At 39.5% G+C, this 23,048-nt stretch overlaps 1 pseudogene; it reads right to left on the bottom strand.

Moving 5' to 3' along the window:
- The window catches only part of LOC132311930 (protein MOR1-like), a 47,560-nt pseudogene that overhangs the window by 20,005 nt on the left and 4,507 nt on the right, over positions 1-23,048 (bottom strand).

Here is a 23,048-nt window from a genome sequence, read left to right as displayed (position 1 = left end):
TTTTGAAAAACAAAAATAGACTAAGTGATATGCAAATGTAAAAGAATTACTTCTAGAAAATAACTGAATGTAGAATGACAAATTACAAAACCATACAGATCATCTAGAGAGGAAATCATGCAAAAACTATTTTCCAAATAATAAGTGCATAGGATTCCAGAATTAAGAAGATAGTAAAACCCGCCTTCAACAATGTCAGCAAGAGTTAAACACCCAGACTTGTGCATTGCTTGGAGAGTTTGGGTAAGTGAATCAGTCAGAGTAGGTTTTTTCTCCTTCAGTTTTTCCTAGAAAAGATAGAATTTCTTAGATAAAAAATTCACTAGTTAATCTTCTACAAAATAAAACAAACATGAAAATTTTACAATGAAGCTAAAATGCAGATGAATTATATAGAATATATAGTATCATACTAAAAATGCTCAACTGGGCAACCGCCATCAATTTTCAGTATTGCACATTCAATCTTCATATAAAAACCATTTGCTCAACAGGAAAAGGAAAGGGTATTGAGAAGACTATAAAGAGGAATGAATTCTGTTATAATGGTTATATCTGTCAATTTCTCGGGCTACATGTCAATTTACACCTTGGCTGCATCATATATCAGTATAAACAAAGAATTGGCTATCTCATGCTCCAGCAAGATCTGGAATGATAACAGCACAAAATCTAGTCCCTTAAAAAGCCTACAAAGTACCAACAACTCCCCAAAAAATATTTAAAAAATGTAGACTAATAATAGAAAGAGAAGGACTGCTCCAGGGAATAAATTTAAAAGAACCAAGTCACCAAATCAAAATTAATAAAGCAGGTAGTTTATCCTTTCGAGTAAAGAAGAATAGACCACATTGTTTAAACCACAAAACCACTTTGGTCAATAAGAAAACTTGGTAAGTTAACAATAACTTTTATATCCCATAGTAGTTGTTCCTCTTTTGATATTATAACTTTTTAAGGGGACATGCAATAAATGCATTGTCCCCTATTAATATTACCAAGTTGTCCTTTTAAGTTTAAATATGTATAAGTTGAAATTTTTTTAAAACTAAAAGGGTAATTATAGAAAGATAACATTTATTTTGCTTTAACTTTTCAAATGGGACAACTAATTTGGGAAATTCTAAAAAGGGATGACGGACTACTAATATGGGACTGAGGGAGTATAACTAATAACAAATTGGGTAGATTACACATGTGTTTTGGGTACCTACAGTTACCTCCCTTCTAGTTTACATGTCCGTAATTGTTGAAATATATGTATTATTATTATTTTTATTAGTTGTTTTCAGCCTTTTATTAGATATTTTATGTAATATCTCTATTATCATGGGATCACGTAGATAAGATCCCCATAATCATAGGATCACGTAGATTTTGGCATATTTCCTGTTTTTCTTTGATTTGGTTTCCTGTCTTTGTATCCCATTCTTGTATATAAATATAGCTCTTGGCTCTCGGTTTGAGTAAGCCAAAACCCAAAACTTCTTCTTTTTGGTATCAAAGCAAAACAAAAACATTCACCTCCCCATCTTCCTCCCCAACGCCGCCACCATCTCTCTCCATTTTCCCCTACCTCCGGCGCACCTCTATCTCCTCCTAGCCCTTGCGCCGGACCCCTCGAGTAACCCTCTCTTTTTTACTCCTTGTTTAGGAGAATTCCCTTAAGTTTTTTATGACCTAAGGGTCCTTCTAGTGTTTTTTTTTCCTTTGTGGGCTGCCGGTGTTTGTTTGGCAACATATTTGGAGGAAAGCGCTGATTTTTCCGGCCTTGTCTTTTTCTCTTTCCTCCTGTTTTGACGTGTGGACCAGCCTTCTTTTGGTACTATGACTGATTCTAGTAGCCAAAAGGACACTTTATCCTCGGTTCAACATACTTTATCTTCTAGTAACCCGCTGTGCTGGAGTATGACGTGCCAAAGATAAAGTACACTAGACCATTTGGTGGCCAAAGGGTTTACTCAGATTCCTGGTAAAAACCTTAATGACACCTTCGCTCCAGTGGCTAAATTGACCTCAGTTCGTTTGCTTGTCTCCTGGTTGCCTCTCACAATTGGCCTCTTCATTAGCTTGATGTGAAAAATGTTTTCCTTAACGGTGATCTTCTTGAGACTATTTATATGGATCCTCCACCCAGTTTTCGGGCTGAAAGGGAGTATACTGGAAAGGTCTGTCGATTGCGGAAGCCTTTGTATTGGTTAAAACAATCTCCCAGAGCTTGGTTCAGCCGCTTCAGTGATGTAATTCTATCCATGGAGTTTGTTAGATGCCATTCTGACCATGCATGTTTTATCATTCTTCTTGTCTATGTTGATGATATCATCATTACTGGCAATGTCATCCCTGGGATTGCTTAAGTAAAGCTTCAATTGGCTAAAGCTTTTGATGTGAAAGACCTTGGGCAACTCAGATATTTCTTGGGAATTGAGGTTGCTAGATCTAAGCAGCGTATCTCTTTATCGCAAAGGAAGTATGTCTTGGATCTTCTTCGAGACACGGGTACGCTTGGGTGTAAACCTGCTTCCACTTATATGGATCCTAATATGAAAATCTCGATTGAGTCTAGAGATCTCCTTTCTGATCCCGTGCAGTATCAGCACTTGGTAGGAAAATTGATTTATCTTACCCATAGTTGTCAAAGGCGACGGAGGCGCGCGCCAGAGGCGTAAGGCGCCTACAGGAGCATGAATAGTGCCTGTAGGGAGGTCAGGCGAGGCCCTTTTGATGAGGCATGCACATCTGATGCAGAGGCAAGGAGCACAAGGCGATTCAAAGGCGCGCCTTATTAAAAATCCTTTAAAATGCTATGTTTACTTATTATTGCAGGTTACCACAGTAAACTAAAAAGGTATATGCCTTATATAACTTATTACAGCCGGTTGACACTTAATTGTTTGACCAAGTTGACCCAAAACAAAAGGGAAAATGAATAAATAGAAAAAGGCTAGGGCTTGCGAATTGCGACTGCGATTGAAGTCCCCTCTCTCTCATGATCTCATCTTTGCTCATCTATTGCGATTGAAGGTATCAGGTAAGTTCTCTTCTTCTTCTCTCTTCTTTTCTCTCTCTCTTTTTCTCTCTCCTTCTTCTTCTTCGGCAGAAATCTTTTTTTTCTTGGGTTGCGCAACTTGCACTTGATTTTTTTTATTCTTCTTCTTCTTCTTTCTGAAATCTCTGGGTTTTTTTTTTTTTATATACTATTCTTCTTCATCTGGAAGTAGAAGCTCTATTTTTTTTTTAGTTGCTACTCTTCTCCTTCTTCTTCTTCTTTTACTGAAATCTGTCTCTTTTTTTCTTTTCTTTTTTTGTTGCTACTCTTCTTCTTCTTCAGCGGGAACTAGAAGCTCAGTTTTTTTTTAAAAAGAAATCTGTTTCTCTGAACTTCTTTTTCTGAAATCCAATTTGCTGATTATTTTGTTTTTCTGAAATATCTGTTTACCAGTTCTTAGTTTATATGCTCTTGAAATAAACATGCTAATGGTGCTGGGAAATTAACATGCTAATATTGCTTTGAAATTGAAATGTTGTTGCTTACTTGCTAGTCTTGCTTTGACATTGACATGTTTGCTGTGATAGTGTGATGTTCTGAATTTATTTTGTTATCTTGAATTTGAATGTAGTTTGTACTTTAAAAGATGCCAAGTGAAGGTGCAAGAAAGGATCCGGCATGGAATTACTCACATTTGGGGAATCCGAAATATACAAATGCTGTCGCTTGTAACTTTTGTGCAAAAGTTATAAAAGGAGGTCTTTATCGGGCTAAGCAACACTTAGCTGGAGGGTATAGGAATGTGAGTGCATGCACAAGATGCCCAGTTAGTGTTAGAGAAGAAATCAAAGAGTACACGAGTAAGAGAAAGGAAGAAAAAGATTAAATGAATTTGTTACCGAATGATTACATTAATTTCATTGATGGAGAGGATGAGGAAGACGTTGAGGAAGTTAGCAATCGGGGAAAAAGGGTAGCTAGTGCAGCTAGTGCTAGTGTCAATTCCGCAAAGAGGCAAAAGCAAAAGGGGCCGATTGATTTATATTTCACTCCCAGACCGGAAACTATGGTACAAAATAGAAAGGAGGGGGGAAAACAGACAACCATTAATGATGCATGCAAGAAAGAGTTGAGAGGAAGAGCGTGTGCTGCTTTCGCAAGTTGGATGTATAATGCAGGAATTGCATTCAATGCTGTTAAGTATGATGCTTTGCCGAGGCTTTTAAAACATTTGGACAATATGGTCCTAGCATGAAACCACCTAGTTATCATAAGAGTTCCTTTGCTTAGGAAGGAATTGGATAATACCAACGCTTCGATGAATGACCATAGAGAGGAGTGGTCAAATTTTGGATGTTCATTAATGGCAGATGGGTGGACAGACAAGAGAGGGAGAACATTGATTAATTTCCTAGTAAATAGTCCAATGGGAACCATGTTTATTGAATCGATAGATACTTCTTCTTTTTCAAATGATGGTGAAAAGATGTTTGACTGACTTAATAAATTTGTGAAGTACATTGGAGTAGCAAATGTTGTCCAAGTCATCACAGTTAGTGAATCAAGCAATAAGTATGCCGGTAAGAATGTTCAATGTTTTATATACTTTTAGAGTTTATATTATTTACAAATATATAATTCAAATCAATTTTGATTTACTCATTCTCTTTATATCATTTTTTTTCCGTTTGGTTTCAAATAGGGAGGATGTTAGAGACCGCACACCCACATTTGTATTGGACACCATATGCTGCTCATTGCTTAGACTTGATCTTGGAAGACATTGGGAAAATACTGGCCATCTCTAGAACATTGAAGAGGGCAGTGGAGTTGAATAGTTATATTTATATGCGTCCAAAGTTGTTGAACATTATGAGATTTTTTACTCACAAAAGGGAGTTGCTTAGGCCCGCTAAGACTCGATTTGCTCTTTCATCACATTATCAAGTATTCACAAGCAAAAGAATAACTTGAGAAAGATGTTTACTTCGGAAGAATGGAGTAGCAGTAAATGGGTGAAAGAGCAAGCCAGTAAAAGAGTTACTTCTTATATTTTGATGCCTTCCCTTTGGAATACCATTGTCTTTAGCCTTAAGGATTCCGGTCCTCTTGTTCCAGTTTTGAGATTAGTTGATGGCGAGAGAAAGCCTCCCATGGGATACATTTATGAGGCTATAGATAGGGCTAAAAAAGCATTGCAAAATCATTTACGAAAATAGAAGAGAAGTACAAGGAAATTTTTTAAATCATTGATAGAAGGTGGAATGTTCAACTTCATCGCCCTTTGCACGCAGCAGGTTATTATTTGAACCCAAAGTTCTTTTATTCAAATCCGAATATTGAAGAAGATGAAGAAATTGCAAAAGGTTTGTATAAATGCATTGCAAGGTTAGTCCCGGACATCAAAGAGCAAGACAAAATTACTGAGGAGCTGTCCTTATAATCTAAAGCTGAGGGCCTATTTGGTAATCCATTTGCTATTAGACAGAGATGTATACGAGGACCAGGTAAAGTGGTAAACTATATTAAGTTAGTATATCTAATTTTTTAATTATTTTGACAATAAAGTCGATACAAAGATGAAGATAAAGTTGTTAAACATCATTTCTAATTTTTTTTAATAGCCAATTGGTGGGAAGCTTATGGCAAGTCAACAAAACATCTCCAAAAGTTTGCCATAAAGGTTTTAAGCCTTACTTGCAATTCTTCTACTTGTTTTTGAAATTGGAGCATGTTTGAGCATGTAAGTATATACTATCTACTAACTAGGTTTGTAATTTAATTGTTGAAGCCTAAATTTTTAATTTTTTATACTTACTAGTTAAAGTTGAATTTATTGCAGCTTCATAACAAGAAAAGAAATAGGCTCGCTCAAACAACTTTGAATGATTTAGTGTTCATCAAATATAATAGGACATTGAGGCGTCGATATAATATGCGTGACACTCATGATCCCATTTTACTCGATGACATTGATGAGAGCAATGAGTGGTTGATGGGGAGGATGGATGATTCTGATGCAGAAGATGATCTAGTCTTTGAAGATGATTCCTAGGCGTGGGGTGATGTTGCTAGTGTTGTTGGTGTTGGAGAGGATAGCAGGTACCGGTCTAGATCAAAATCTAGTTTACGGCTACCAACAAAGGCAGTAGGAAGTTCTTCAATTCGACTTGTGGATGAGGATGAGATTGAAGATGAGGCAGATTCAGATGAGATAAAAGACGATTCTGAGAATTATGAATCCTTTAGTGACGATCAAGATGATGTTATGCTTATTGATGACGAGTATGATATTTAGATTCGTTGGTGTTGTCTTCTAAGGAAGAAGTGATCATGTCTGTGTTTGTTTTAGTTTTATCTCATTAGTTGACTTTTGCATCTTTATATTAGTATATTGATTGTTCACTGTTGAACTTAAGTACTTGATTTAGATGGCTTTGGCATCTTTATGTTGAATATTGAACTTAAGTAATTGATTTAGTTGACTTTTGCATCGGGTGAAGTGCAAAAAACACCCCTGTAGTTTCAAAAGTGTGCAAATAACACCCCTTGTGTTCAAATCCCACCCCTGTAATATGTAAACTGAGCAAATAAGGACTTCTAACATTAAAAAGTGGCATGTGCGGGTCATGTGACCAAAAAATCCTCTTTAATACCAACTCTACCCTTTTGCACTTCCCAAATTACCCCTCACTCATTTCTCCCTCATTTTTATATATAATATATACAATACCCCTATTTCTATATTTTTCTCTCTAAAAATACACTATCTACATTTAACATTTAATATATTTTCTCTCTCCTCTCTAATAACTCTTTCTCTATATATATAATTTCCATTTAAAAAATTTTGCTCTTATTTATTCTCTCCCCCAAAGGCTTTTTCTCTCTCTATATAATGGGTGTTTCTATAAAAATATATATATTCTATTATTTCTCTCTCTATATTTATCATACCCATCAGCATTGCAAAATTGTTCTCAAGGTCAATTATTCATCTTCTCTTTCAAAGCTAATAGACCTCATTATTACTGTTCCGATGGTGTCCGGCCAACTAAAAAACTTGTGCCTCAGTAATTCTTTCCATGCCAAAAAGAGAAGGGAAAAAAAGAGACCCATTTGTGATTACAAAATAATAAAACCTATTCAACAACAATTAAGAATTAATTTTGTCAAAGCTTTCAAGAGATTAAAGTGAAGGACAATTCTTTGTGTTCAGAGGTAATAAAATAATATTACTAGCAACTTCTTGTAATATATACAGAGAACATGAAATTGGGTTGTCAATAGAGCAAACGCCTAACATGCCTTGCAACCAAAAATTTGTAAATACAATTCTGATAAAGATAAATAATTGTTCCTTCAAGAAAACTCTTATTTTAGCTATAGAGAAGGATTGAAGAAAAATTAAATAGAAACCAAACCCTATTATTGTTCAATCACACATTGAAACCCCCAAATCATTTCTAGTGCAATATGATTCATTAAGCAAGTCATTTCCCAACTGAACAACAGCTTAAAACTCATTTTACACCCAAAATCAAACAGGCTTAAACCAAGAAAATTCATATCAATACCAAATTGGGATTTTGATGAATAATTAAATAAATTCAAGTTGGCAATAGTGAAAATTCCATAAATTCTCAGATCATATCAAACCATTAATTCCATAGTGAAAAATTAAATGAAAATATTTCAAATTTCTTTCACATTTTCTCTTAAATTTCCTTTTTCTTCACTTTCTGAGCAACCAAACATAAGCAAAATCCAAATCAAAATTAAACAAACTAAGATCAGATGATGATGAGGAAGAAACAGTCCTCCACCAAGACCAAGTCCAAGAACCTCCAACAAGAGCTCGCTTCCAATGGAGAGGTACGTAGCAGCGAGGATCATCAAGTAACATAGATGATGATAAGGAAGAGATTGTTGAGCGTTGTGGTGCAAGGCATGAAACCGTATGTCTGATCGCAAGACTCTTCAGCGAAGAAACGATCGAGCCAAAGAAGTTGCGAACCTCGCAAATCATTGTGGACACCGTCGGAGATGAGACTTGAGGATGGCTAACCGATGATGAATCGGCCGTAGAAGAGGTTGCAGAGGAAGAGAGAGGAGGAGATTTAAGAGGAAAATAGTTGAGAGGAAGATGAAATATGGTATCTGAGCCATGTTTGTTAATGTGTTGTTTTAAAGATGACCCCGATGAAGATCAAGAGATATTTGCTTCTAGTATGTCCATTTAGGTAATTTCAACTTCTAGGTATTTTTTATTATATTTTTTATCAATAAAATTGAGGGTATTTTTGTCTTTTCATCCATCAGGTAATTTTAACCTGACAAAAAGCCCTTATTTGGTCACTTTACATACTAGAACACGAGGGGTGTTATTTGCACACTTTTGAAACTACGGGGGTATTTTTTGCACTTCACCCCTTTTGCATCTTTATTAATACTATTGCATCTTTATTAGGTGGTTTTTTTTTTTTTTCAACGTGCCTTGCTTCAGTCGGGCGCGCTCCTCACCTTGCGCCTCAGGCTCCAGGAGGCCTTTATGCTTTTGTGCACCTTGAGCCTTTAACAATTATGATCTTACCAACACCCATCCTGATTTGGCTTTTGCTGTTAGTGTTGTGAGTCAGTTTATCCATGCTCCTCGTATAGCTCATATGGATGTAATATATCATATTCTTCGATATCCTAAGTCCTATCCTGGACTTAGATTATTCTATTCTTCTAGCAGGCAAGTTGGGCTATCTGTTTCAGTGATGCAAACTATGTTGGGTCCAAGACTGATAGACATTCCACATCTGGCTTCTATACTTTCTATGGAGATCATCTTATATCCTGTAAAAGTAAAAAGCAACCTGTAGTTTCGAGATCTTCAGCAGAGGCTGAGTATTGTGCCATGGCCCAGAGTACTTGTGAGATTCTCTAGCTTCAATCGTTCTTGGAGGAACTAGGGCTAAGTGAAAAAAAGTCCTCAGACTTGTTTTGTGATAATAAGTCAGCCATCATGCTTGCTTCAGATTCTGTCCTTCATGAGAGGACTAAACATATAGAGCTGGACATTCATTTTATCAGAGAGAAAGTTCGTTCGGGAATTATCAAGCCATGTTTTGTTTGGTCCTTTAATCAGTCGACAGATGTGTTCACCAAATATGTTGGTCCATCTTTGCTTCATTCCTCGATTACCAAGCTGGGCTTGATTGATATCTTCACTCCAGTTTGAGGGGGAGTGTTGAAATATCTGTATTTTTTTTTTTTATAAGTAAAATTGTATTAGAAAGCGTTCAAAAGGGGAACGCATCCCAAGAGCTGTACAAGAACCAAGAGCAAAAGAAAAGAGAAAACCTAAGGATCCAAAGACCCCAAAAAGTCCAAAAAGTCCTCTACAGAAGAGCAATCTCTCCCCATACCCCAACTAAAGAGAGAACAAATAATAGAATACTTAAAGGCCCCAATGGATAACTCCTTCCCAACAAAGGATCTTCTATTGCGTTCTTTCTAAAGGCACCACCAAATGCAAAGGGGAGTCGCCCTCCAGAAGTCGCGAACGCTAGCCCCCACCCTTTGCCCCCTCCAAATATCAATAAAACCCCGTGAGGTCCGAGGCACAACCCACTGAACGCCAAAGAGACCCAACATAAGGCTCCAACAGTCATGGGCCACTGGCAGTGCAAGAAAAGGTGGTCCACAGACTCTCCATCGATCATGCATAGACAACACCGATTAACTATGACATGTCTTCTCTTCCTCAAGTTATCAAGCCGCCCTAAAAGGAGCCTTCGAATGCCAAACCGTTTTCCATGGATAAGAGGGGGCCTGAAAACCAGAAAGGCAGAAGAAAAAAGACCGGACCTGAAAATTCCCCTGCGAAGAAGGCACCCTAGTCAAAAGGTCCGCCCCAGTGCCATTCACCTCCTGTCGATACAAAAGGTCCAATAAGCAAGTGACATCATCCAGCTCCTAATCCTGAATGGCTCGCCAGAACGAACATCCCAAGACAACCTACCGCTATCAAGGTGAAAGCAGTCGGCAACCAAAGCATGGCAATCCACAGCAATCCTGAACAACCTTGGAAACTGTCGACACAATGGACGTTTCTCGCACCAAAGATCCTCCCAGAACTGGACACTTCGACTTTCTCAAACTCTGAATCTAATATGCTTAGAAAACTTATCCCATCCCTTCCCAATAGAATGCCACACACCCACACCGATAGCGGATCTAGCCGGTCTAGCATACCAACCCCTTCTCTCCTCCCCAAAACGATAAGCAACGATCTTCCTCCAAAGTCGATGTCTTTCACTGTCAAACCTCCAAAGCCATCTGCCAAGAAGGGCCCTGTTGAAAGGGGCCAATCTCAGAATCCCAAGGCCTCCTGACTTAAGAGGCCTGCAAACCTGCTCCAACCGAACAAGATGATATTTAAACTCCTCCCCCCTACCGCCCCAAAGGAAATTACGTTGAACCATCTCAAGTCTCCTGACAACAGAAGAAGGAATCTGGAACAGAGAAAGGAAATAAATTGGGAGGCTGGACAGAACACTCTTCACCAGCGTAACTTTTCCTCCCTTCGAAAGATATTGTTTTTTCCACCTAGCCAGCCTTTTTTCGAAGTGCTCAACAACCGAGTCCCAGCTTCCCGCCCTTCTAGAGGAAACCCCCAAGGGCAAATCCAAATAAGAAATAGGGAAGGAACTCATCCTACATCCAAAAACAGCTGCAAGAGAAGCCACCTCCTGGACCTCCCCCACAGGGACAAGCACATTCTTGCCCACATTAATTCTCAAACCAGAAACAGCCTGAAAACACACCAAGACGCATCTCAGGTATCTCAATTGGGACATCTCGGCCTTACAAAAAACCAAAGTATCATCCGCAAACAGCAAGTGAGAAATCTCCAATTGATGGACTGCCTTAAGACCAATCTTAAAGCCCCAAATAAGCCCCAAGGTCACAGCCTTCCTCATCAGCCTGCTAAGACCCTCCATAACAACAATGAACAAGAAAGGGCAGAGGGGGTTCCCTTGCCTAAAGCACGAGAACTGCCAAAAAAACCCAGCAGGAGATCCATTAACTAGCACCGAAAATCTAACAAATGAAACCCAAGTAACAATCCATTTCCTCCATCTCTCACCGAAGCCTATCCTCTCAAGTAAATAGAACAAAAAGTTCCAGCATACATGATCATAGGCTTTCTCGATGTCCAGCTTACACAGAACTCCGGGAGCCTCGCTACGAAGCCTAAAATCCACACATTCACTGGCAATAAGAGCAGAATCCAGAATCTGTCTGCCCCAATAAACGTATTCTGAGACTCTGAAATGACTCCGTCCAAAACCCCTCTCAATCTTGAGACTGAACTTTGGCGATGAGCTTATACAAACACCCAATCAAACTGATAAGTCGAAAGTCCTTAATGTCAGAAGCTCCCCCTTTCTTAGGAATCAAAGCAATAAAAAAAGCATTTAGCGACTTTTCGAACTTTCCAGTGGAGTGAAACTCATGAAAAGTGCCCATAATCTCCTGTCTAACCACTTCCCAGTTCCAGAAGGAAGCTCTTAGTGAAACACCATTACAACTCTTCAAGGCCACCATGACCTCCTCCTTCGTAAAAGATCTCTCCAACCCATTCCTATCCTCCACTAAAATAGAATCAAAATGAAGACCATCAAGTCTTGGCCTCCAGCGAAAAGGCTCAATATATAATCTCTGGTAAAAAGAGACAATCCCAGTTCGCACTTCCTCATCAGAAGCCAACAACGATCCATCCACCAGAATCTGACCAATGTGATTGCCTCTCCTATGGGCATTAGCCGTTCGGTGAAAAAACTTAGTGTTATGGTCACCTTCTTTGAGCCACAAAGCCCGAGATTTCTGCCGCCACGAGATCTCCTCCATCATCGCAATCTCAACACATTCAGCCTAACAACCTGCTCTCCTAAGACGTTGAGGCTCATCAAGGCCTCCCACCGCATCTAATCTATCAAACTCTGCAATATCAGCGAGAGCCCTATTTTTCCTCCACTCCAAATTGCCGAACACCTCCTTATTCCATTTTTTAAGTTTATCCTTCAGAATACGAAGCTTTCTTGCAAGGATAAAACTCGAAGTTCCCACCACCATGTCCTCCTCCTACCAAGTCCGCACCAAACCCTGAAAATAAGCCGCTCTTAGCCACATGTTTTTAAATCTGAATGGAGTGCGACGATGACTCAAACCACCACAATCCAAAACCAAAGGAATGTGATCCGACGTCACCGTAGCCAGCACAGCCTGAACTGCATCCGGAAATTACTCATCCCACTCTCCAGAAATCAAGAATCTATCCAGGCGTGAAAAAGTAGGCATCTCCCAACCACTAGACCAAGTAAAAGCAACTCCCTCCAAAGGGAGATTAATAAGCTGACGATTATTGATAAACTCCGAAAAAACCTCATAGTCGAAGTCCATGAACCACCTGTAGACCTCTCCAACGGGGATCTAACCACATTAAAGTCACCCGCCACATATTATGGAAGAGATCACAGCTCCTGAACCTCACAAAGCTCCTCCCACAGCACAGGCCTCTCACAATCATCCACCGGCCCTTATACATAGGAGAAAGCATAAGGGAAGCCATCCTCTTCCAACAAAAAGGCACAAGACAAAGAGAAGAGCCCCTTACAAACATCCACCTTATCCATCTATCGCCTATCCCACATCAGAAGAATGCCTCCAGAAGTCCCCACTGAATCTAGCGCCTCCCACTCAACGAACCTACTACCCCAAAGACTCTTAACAACTCTATCAGTCATAGAATCAATCTTCGTTTCTTGGAGACACACTAAATGAACCCCCCATTTCCTCACAGCCATCTTCACCACCTTTCTCTTGCCCAGGTCATTGAGGCCACGGACATTCCAGGATAAAAGTCGTAGCTTCATGGAAAAACATCAGCGCCCTCCTCACCCCTCCCCCCTACCGCTCCCTCCTTCCTTATCACCCCCTTTATCCTTCTCCCCCACAAGAGTCCCATCAAAGGTCACATCACTGCATAGATTACGCGTCTCCCTCTCCCCTCTCCAAGAGGGATGAGTCTTCTTCCTCCTGAACCTTCTTCTAGAAAACTAAATCAACTCCCCTTCTCTCCCCTCCACCGTAGCCTGAAGAATAGCTAAAGGCTGCTCCCGATTGCCTTTGCAAAAAACACCTAGCAAATCACTCGTGGCCCCGATGTTATTCAAAACCCAGTCCTTGCCAACGTCTTCACACTCCTTCCTATCAAGGGCACTGGCCATCCCCTCCGGATGAACAACTGCCAAAAGGTCAACCAGCCCCAAATCCGAGAAACTCTCATCCCCCCACGGGATCATATCCAATGACCGACCATGTTCCTCCCGGTTCTCATCAACCTCTCCTCTCTCACCCTCCTCAACCGCATTCACACAGGTCTCCCAGTCAACAACACTGTCCACCCCACTGTCATGAACCTCAGAGAAGGAGGCTAAATAACACGAAGGCACATCAGTCCAGCGCTTATGTTTCTGTAATTCCTTCACCAACAAAGAGGCTGAATCCTCATTAAGAATGATACGAATATCCTTTCCCACGCAAACAGTCATCAATTCTGGCTCACAAATTGTCTGAGATGGCACCAAAACATCCCCTTTAGGAAGACACAAATCCAGCTGAGGCTTGACCAGCCCACCCGCATCAAACCCAGACGTAACCATCTGATGAGAAAAAAAGGAAAAATTCGAACAAGAATCCTCCGGCCCTTCACTGATACGATCCGAACCCCCATCCACAAATAAACCGACCGTCCCATCCCTTTCTAAAGGTCCAAAAATCCCACACCCCAAATCAGCCATGTCCACAGTCTCATTACCCACCTCAACCACTGGTGAGAGTATCCGTGACTTACCAACAAAATCATTCCCAACCTTGTTTCTCCTCAACCCACAAGAGGGAAAAGAGAGAGAAGAAAAAAAAAAAGAGGGAGTTCCGAGGACAAGGAGGGGGGATCTTACCCGATTCAGAAGGCACATGCGGGCGACCCATTTTTGCTTGTCCTTTCTGGACCATCTTCTCTTAGACTTGTTCGACCAACTCGAAACATCATCCTTGAGGGAGCCACAGCTGCGAGTCTCATCCTCACACAAAGAGCTCGACTGAAGCAACCCAAATCTGTTTCCAGAAAGCAGATTCTGACAACGCGCACCATGTCTAGACGTCTTCGACCTCAGTCCAGAACCCTTCATCATGTTCGAACTCACAGAAATCCAACTCTCATTTTCCACCTAAGACCAATGTCTCGCATCATCCTTCGGTTGTATCGAATCAAAGGATTTGTAAGAATCGCCTCTAGGAGCCATTCCAGAAGCTAGGCTGGGCTGCAACCCATTAATGGAAATAGAAAGACTTCTATTCGGGCCCCAGAAAACATCTCTAGAAGAAGAATGAGTGGGCTTGGCAAGAGAAGGCCGAGAAGGAAAAGAGGGCTTAAGTATGGGCCTGACCTGTCCAGCCCTGTTCACGGCCCGCGGACCTTTAAATCCAGATCCAGAAGAAGATGAAAACCCAACTGAATTGGCAAAATGCCCAGCCCTGCCATCAGCCTTCAACGCAACCTTCGCAAGCCCATGTTGGGTAGGCCCTTTCCTAACAAACCCATCAGAAGATGGATTCAAAATCCCAACCGCCTCACGTGCCAAGTCCTTAGCTAGCTTCCATCCACAACGGGGGGGAACCGTCCTCCAACCACATGTCCCTCTTACCAGGCGCTCCTTCCCACTCGCCTCCGGCGCATGGAATTGCACTCGTCCCTGACCCTGCTTTCGGCGACTTTGCAGAACCTTTCTGTGAATCTCCGGTTCACGCCCACCTCCAATAACTGATCTGTGAGACGAAAAAGCCCTCCTGTCCGCCACCTCCAAAGGATTGAGAACATCAGATCCGGCACGAAACTTGGAAATCAGCTCAAGAGAAGGGGCGATTTCCTCTATGAGAGAGATGCGAAAAGCCCGCTGACTGTCCTCCACGATAATAGACTCCGGGATCACACAACTTTCATTCACAGTGATGACGATCCTCTCCATATCGCTCATCTCAAACGCCTCGACGTCCCAGAATCCACCACAAAGATCCCCAACAACAACGAAAAGTTTCTGGCACCATAGGTGGAGAGGAAGACCATAAACAATGATTCTCCGACATTTAAACTTTTTTCTCAACCCAGAGCACCCAACCTTGTAATACTAATAGTTAATGAACAACTGTGCGTCACCCCATGTTTTCTTTCCATAGTTGAGAACCTTCACAGCCTCCATGACCGACGAGAAACGAAACAGCAAAAGCCCATTGAGTAACGAAGAAACCTTAACACCAGCCGAAATCAACCAAACCCTCGTAGCCCAATCTTCAATGTTCTCAAGAGATCCCACCTCCCTATCAAATCTCCCAACAAGACAAGTCCTAAGTGTACGCTCGCGAGAAGACGTGCTATGATTATCCACCGAAAAAACAAAATCATTGGAAGAAGAGAAACATTCCACTTTGCCTTTCAAATCCAGACAAGGAAGGCTAGCGACCTCCAAAAAAGATGGCCTCTGACCGTCGAGAACTCTCATGAAGGTAACAAAAACCACCCCGGACCACCACAAACACCGAAACCAACAGAAAAAGAGAAACGCGAAGGAAATAAGATCCCCGTAATCATGGGATCACATAGATAAGATCCCTGTAATCATGGGATCACTTAGATTTTGGCATATTTCCCTTTTTTCTTTGATTTGGTTTCCTTTCTTTGTACCATACTCTTGTATATAAATATAGCTCTTGGCTCTCGGCTCTCGGCTCTCGGCTCTCGGCTCTCGGTTTGAGTAAGCCAAACCCAAAACTTCTCATTTTAGTAATAAACCAACCTTTGCCGTCCGTATCATTAACGATCAGAGATGGTCAACGCTGATCTAACAATTTTTTTAACTTCATATAAGCAATATGCCCTTCAACTTGCTGTGAAGACACTTTTGTCCAATGCTTGTTATGCAAAAAGACAATTATACCCCAATAAAAGAGAGTGAGATTGACGGAAATGGTCTGAGTTAACATTATATGTGTGTATGTGTGTGTGTTTTGTTCCATCACTATATATTTTTCCACACTATGTGTTCTACGATGCATAATTGATAAGGAATTGAATTTCAGTTATCATTCAGACTTCAGAGTTAATTTGACAGTCTCTTCATACACTTTCTAGAGAGAGAGAAAGAGAAGAAAAAAAAACTTTCAAATTTCATCTTTATTTGAAGACCCAAAACAAAGGTTCTTTTTCATAATTCAAACTATTGTTATCACGTACAGACTGATGCTTTAAATTTCTAGAGCCAGAGAGCATTCACCGTCAATTGAAGACACAAATATAAAATTTTTGTAATCAGTAGATTTTAGATAAGCAGGTGAAATTCGATGCTATGACTTTCTAGAGAGAGAAGGATTGATCACTCAGCTTAGTTGAACGAGGACGCAGAGCAATCACTTGAATCGTTCGAATATATATATAGAGAGAGAGAGTAAAGTAAGTTTGAATCGTTCAACTTTAGGAAAGCTTATCAATTGAAATTTCTAAATAACATCAATATTTCCTAACTAAGAGAGAATAAGCATTCAATTTTTGGCCAGAAAAGCGAACTGAAAGCATTCATTTCATTTGTTTCAATTAATTATCTTTGATGAATCTTCAATGTTTAGAGATATGCCCTTACTAGTTTCAGTCACGTACGTTTTTCAAAGAACATGCCATGCCTCTTTGTAAATCTTCTTGACCTTTGATTATATCGATTCGAACAATGATGATGAAACCTTTAACCATTCGATCTGGAGTGGCTTTCAGTTCTAAGTGTTTGGTCTCCCAAACACTTGGAACAGTGGGTTTAAGAACGTTTGACTATTTCAATTAGGGTTTACAAGAGGGCACAAGAGTAATTGCAACAAATGAATTATTTTTAGTTAAAAATCATTTAAAACAATAAGGGCATAAGAGTATTTTCACATGCTCTGTTAACAGACATTAACGCACATCATTTAGAAGGGAGGTAACAGTAATTATCCAAAACACCGGAGGTTTTTGTAATTTCCCCTATCTAGATGGAAGGCAAGTGTAATTTACCCTAACAAAATTCAGTTTTCACAGCAAATACTATCATCCATGCTAGTGTCTCTATATTATAAGTAATAAAAAGGCAGTCAATAAATTATATAGAAATACAAGCAGATAAAATTATGATAAATAATCAAAATGTAGAGTATGTGTCTCCAAACCATAACAATAGGAACAAATAAATTTATAAAGAAAGGAAAAGAAAATAAATGGCCAAACAACATCATTCAATGACACACTTACAAGTAAAACAGGCAATAGGAAGCGTGAACTCCCAGAAAAATGGGTTCTTAGGCCCCTAGCAAGATTCCCAATTGCTTGAATGGCTTCAACTGCAACAGCTATGTTCACATCTCTAATAAGCTGGAGAAAGAAAAAAATAAAGAAAGAAAGTCAAGGAAAACTGCATGAGTATTTAACAATTTTGATGAACCGCGACACAAACAAGAATAATATATGAATTTAGAAATTACAGATGGATAGACATATAAACTTCCAAATTCAAAACCCAGATCTGAACAGAAAATGTGATGCAATGGATAGAATAGTTCCGGACTTCACATCTTAGTTAAGTTTTAGCCTCTATAGGAATGTATTAAAATAAACAAAGTATATGAGAGATCACAAAAACTCGAACAAAATTCGATTCCACCGTATAAAGCTTTCACGTCCACGATTTGTTAAACATTAATCGCTTTGAAAATGCAACTGAGTCATGTGACATTGTGGAATGAGACTTTGGCATAATATCCTCAGCTCAAAGAAAATTAACAAAGGTCAACGTGGCAGAAGCTATGGTTATAATACAATGGGTAGCTATGACGTATGTTGGAAACCTGAAAACAATCTGAAAAGGCTTTGATAGAGCATCAACAAAAATAACAACAGTGATATGTAATATTCAGCATATAAATCATGTCTTAATGCCCCGTATATGTATGTATATCTGAATTCTGAAGCTAACAAGAAAATTAACAAAGGTAATGCTGCAATGGTTAGCTATGTTGGAAACCTGAAAACAATTTGAAAAGGCTTAGCAGAGCATTGACAATAATGACAATGGTGTTGTATTTTCAGCATATAAATCATGTCTTAATGCCCAGTACATGTATATCTCATGCAACGAAAGCAGTGAAGGAGTCACATAAGCATGTAATACCATATCTGAAGGTATAACATAATATGGAAAGATACAAAATTAATATCAGCATTGAGTAGATCATCATCAAGGACTTGCGTATGAGTCATAGCAGAACAATATCATATGAAATAAACAACCAGAAAATGAAACAGAGAAAAGAATGACATAAACAAAAGAAAACCTCAATTGGTCACGTCTGCTGCAATAAGATCCCATGTTGGGAACTAAATAAATAAGTAAATAAAAGTTATAATTTTTTTTTTTTAATTATTTTACCTTTTTAAGTATCCGGCAGATTTCCGTGAAATCTCCAGGAGCTATCCTTTTACTTGAAGCAAGCCTGGTAAGCTCTGCAACAGCCTCCTTTCGGTCTGACCACTTGGCAGATTTCTAGAATAAAGAAAAATATTATATACTAACCAAAACCACAACAAAATTACCTATCAATAACAATAATATGAGATCAAGTGATAAAAAAGAGATCACTAACCACGCCATCCCAAAACCCTGACTTCTCCAAAGGAGTCAATATATCAACAGGGTCAACAAGCTCATACTCATCAATTTCCTGAGGAACTAACAATCAAGATATCCATCAAATCCAAGTATGACATGTCAATGAAAGGATGTAGTAGGTTAATATGCCCAAGCATTAAGCAACATGATTTAGCAGTCACAAAGCTCAATCTAAAGCTCGTTCAACCTCTCTGATAAAAAAATAGAAAGAAAAAAAAAAATCCATAGGATTGATCAAATACCATCGGTGCCAGATTGCTCATAAGGACCAGAGCCCAAAACTTCAGACGGAGCATCTTGTTCGAGTTCCTTATCTTGCTCAGATCTGATCAAATAAACAACAAATATATGTGAAGAAAATAAGCATTTATGTACTAAAAATGTTCTTCCGTTAGTTTTATCCTCACTGTGAATAAGAACAAATACCATAAATATGCTCCCAATAGAATTGAGCACCCCACTACTCGTCAGCCCCATTATTCAAAAGGAGCAATGGTACTTGATGAGGAAGAAAGTTGGATTAGCTATGGTACCTCTATACATCACTAGTTAAAGTAATTGACCAATAATTTTGGGTTTTAGTCTGGACTAGTATGGCAGGATTGTTCTCTTTCAACAACCACCTGTGGGTTTTTTACATTAGGCTTTTCCACGTAAAAGTTTTCTCCGTGCTTATTTGCTTTTATTTTTTTTCTTTATTTGATGAATGTGATTCTTAACAGTTAAACTAAAAAATGGACATTAAGCAAATCAGACCAATTCACTCCCCCCATCCCCCTACCAAAAAATAATAATAAATAAATAAAAGAAAACAAAACAAACCACCTATTTAGCAATGTTTCACATCTAAGAATTCAACTAAGTATTCTGTTGCACAAACAACTCTCACCTTTCAATGATTAGAAAGATCTCTTAAATTCTTTCTTCTTCTTTTTTTTGGTAAGTGAAATAAAATTATATCGAAAAATAAGAATTAAGATCACTTAAATTCCCACACTACACATAACATTAAAAAATACTAAAGCAATCTTATCGAGCATGCCATTTTACACAAATGCTATCCCAAGGATTGGAAAAATATTTGCATGTCACCATGTTCAAGGAACTGGGGGGGTTATAGATGGAATAGATACTAACAACAATGCAAGGACATATATATATAGAGTTGTAAACATGACATATACAAACATGTATTTAGAAAAAAGAGCATTATGATCCAAAAGTCACATAAAGCCCACTCCAAGTGAGATTAGCAGATAACATAAGATAAAAATATGAATAGAAAAAAGATGGCTTGAAAGAAATGGAGATTAGCAGAGGAAAAAATGAAAAAAAAAAAAAAAAAAAAAAATTGGGAGTAAATATATTCACACACAATAGGTAAGAAAAGCGACCATAAAAAATATGAAAGAAAATTTAAAACAAAGGAAAGAAATAGTATTGTCCTAACCATGATGGAAATTCACCTTATTTTGCGAGATGGCCTAGCCGTCCCAGTGACATTGACAAGCTCTGCTTCTAACTCTTTTTTCTTATAACATAAAAAATGAAACCATAAAATTATTCACAAAATCTAAATATAGAAGTGACACCAAACAAAGAATCAAATAATTAACATACCATTGTATCACGCATTTTCTCAAACAATATTGATTTCACTGGGTCTTTCCCAATCCAACGACAAAGCTCAAGTGTAAGTCCTTTAGATGAAGCACGAACATTTTGGTCTTGGTGATCAAAAAGTTCGCGAAGCATCTTTAAGATTCTTTTAGGGGCCACAATCTTTGCCCCAAATTCACTAATTACAAGCAACAAAAAACATTGGATAATTTGGATCCCTCAAAATAGCCAAAAAGAAGAACTGGTATGAGAAATTCCGTCACAGAAAACTTATGGGCAAACCTTAATGCTTGAAACATGACATCAATTGCGGGAACAATTGCTTTGGCAACTTTGTTTTTAATAGCTTTCTCCATAGCATCCTGTCATTAGAATAATCCTCATAAGGATACAAGGAAAACAATCCAATCAAACATTTACAACAATTGAGACACCAAAACCAAATATATTCTAATACTGAAATGTGCAAAGAAACTTTTAAATTTAAAAATAATAGACAGCTGTAAAAAAGCAAGTATAAGCGATGTCTTCTAGATTTCAATCAACTTTCTATAATTTTAAACCAATTTTCGATGGCTGCAAATGCAGGTATAAATTTACATAATGGATCCATATAAACCGTAAATATAAAGGTTCAGGAACTCAACTAGCTCGAGGGGCTTGAGGCTGGGGGATCCACTCTCCCCTTTCTTGTTCTTGTTTGTGACGGAGGCCCTGAGCAGATTGATGAGCAGGGTTGTTGAGTTGGGGTTTTTTATAGGCTTTCGGGTGGGCGGGGATAATGCTCCCCAGTTAAAGGTCTCCCATTTGATGTTTGTCGATGACACTTTAGTTCTTTGTGATGCGAATATGTCCCAGCTTAGATATCTGAGGTGTGTTTTGATTTGGTTCCAAGTTGTCTCTGGCCTTAAGGTAAATGTTGGAAAGAGCGTTTTGGTGCCGGTGGGAGAGGTCCTTGAGATTGATTCTTTTGTTGATATTCTTTGTTGTTGTATTGGCTCTTTTCCCATCTCTTACTTAGGGCTGCCTCTGGGGGCTCTTTCGAGATGTGTGGGGGTTTGGGACCCTATGGTGGAGACGTTTGAGAGGAGGTTGGCGGGTTGGAAGAAGCAGTATCTCTCTGAGGGAGATCGGGTCACTCTTATTAAGAGCACCCTTTCTTGTCTTCCCACTTATTTTATCTCTCTGTTCCATATTCCCTCTTCAGTTGCGGAGAGGATTGAGAGATTGCAGCGTAATTTTCTGTGGGGGGGGAGAGGTGAAGAGTTCAAGTTTCATCTGGTTCGTTGGGATTAGGTTTGCAGGCCGATTCGGTTTGGAAGTCTGGGTCTTAGAAGACTGGTGCCTTTTAATAAAGCTCTCCTTGGCAAATGGTTGTGGAGGTTTGGAATGGAGAGGCAATGGCTTTGGAGGAGGGTCGTTGCGAGTTGTTTTGGGGAGTCTAGAGAAGGGTGGAGTTCTCTGGAGGTGCATGGTCCTTGGGGTGTAGGGGTTTGGAAGGTCATTCGAAGGGGATGGGATGACTTTGCCAAACACGTTCGTTTTCGTATCAGGGATGGTAGGAGGATCAGTTTTTGGGAGGATGTTTGGTGTGGGGATTCTCCCCTCGATCTCACTTTTCCTCAACTCTACAGGATTACTACGGATAGGCAAGCCATGGTGGTCAACTGTTATCATCTTGATAATGGGAGAATGACTTGGGATATTCGATTCCGGCGTTTATTTCAGGACTAAGAGATCGAGGAGGCCATTCGCTTTTTGGATTTGTTATATCGCCAGAGGATTGTGGTTGGGGATTCTGATAGTTGGACCTGGGCTGCAAACTCTCAGGGGTTAGGTCCTTTTTCAGATGTCTTACTAATGAACCTAGAGTTCGCTTCCCATGGAAGGCTGTTTGGCGTTCTAAGGCTCCTCTCAAGGTAGACTTCTTTGCTTGGACCTCCGTTCTGGGAAGGATCTTAACTCAGGATAACTTGAAAAGGAAGAATCAGGTGGTGGTCAATCGTTGCTATATGCGCCTCCGGGATAAGGAAACTATCGATCATCTTCTCCTCCATTGCACCACGGCCAGAGACTGCTGGGATTTGATGTTTGGCTTGTTTGGGTTATGCCTGGTTCCGTTAGAGGGTTGATTGAGGCTTGGAGAGGGTGCCATGTGGGGGCTCACATTCAGGATGCTTGGAGGGCTACTCCTCTTTGTGTATGGTGGTGTTATTTGGCTTGAGAGAAATAGGAGATATTTTGAACGGAAGGAGATGTCGATTTCTACTCTCAAATTCTCTATTCTCTCTACTCTTTTTTGTTGGGTTTCAGGGAGAGATCATAGATCTTCAGATGAAATTGTCGATTTTTTGGCCTCTTTGAAGGCTTAGAGTTCCTTTGTGGCTTTGTATTTCTCTTTTGGGATTCGCTCCCCTTTTGAGCTCTTTTATAAAATTTTACTTATCAAAAAAAAAAAAAAAAAAAGGGGTTCAGGAACTCAACTAACAAGTACAGGCCACCAAGCAAAGATACTTAAAGCTCATATAAATAAGGATGATTCCCTAGAGTGGTCCCTTAGGCCCGAGGGTGCTAGGAGGACAAGAATGGATATAGGCCTAACATTTGGCTATTTGCAGTGACTGTTGTCCTTCAGTCTC

The sequence above is a fragment of the Cornus florida genome, unplaced genomic scaffold (assembly GCF_030987335.1).
Source record: "Cornus florida cultivar Cherokee Brave unplaced genomic scaffold, ASM3098733v1 CherokeeBrave_3.0.0_Hap2_Chr01, whole genome shotgun sequence".
NCBI classification, from domain to species: Eukaryota; Viridiplantae; Streptophyta; class Magnoliopsida; order Cornales; family Cornaceae; genus Cornus; species Cornus florida.
The sequence above is the reverse complement of the archived record's forward strand: the minus strand, read 5'-3'. Positions and strand labels throughout refer to the sequence as shown.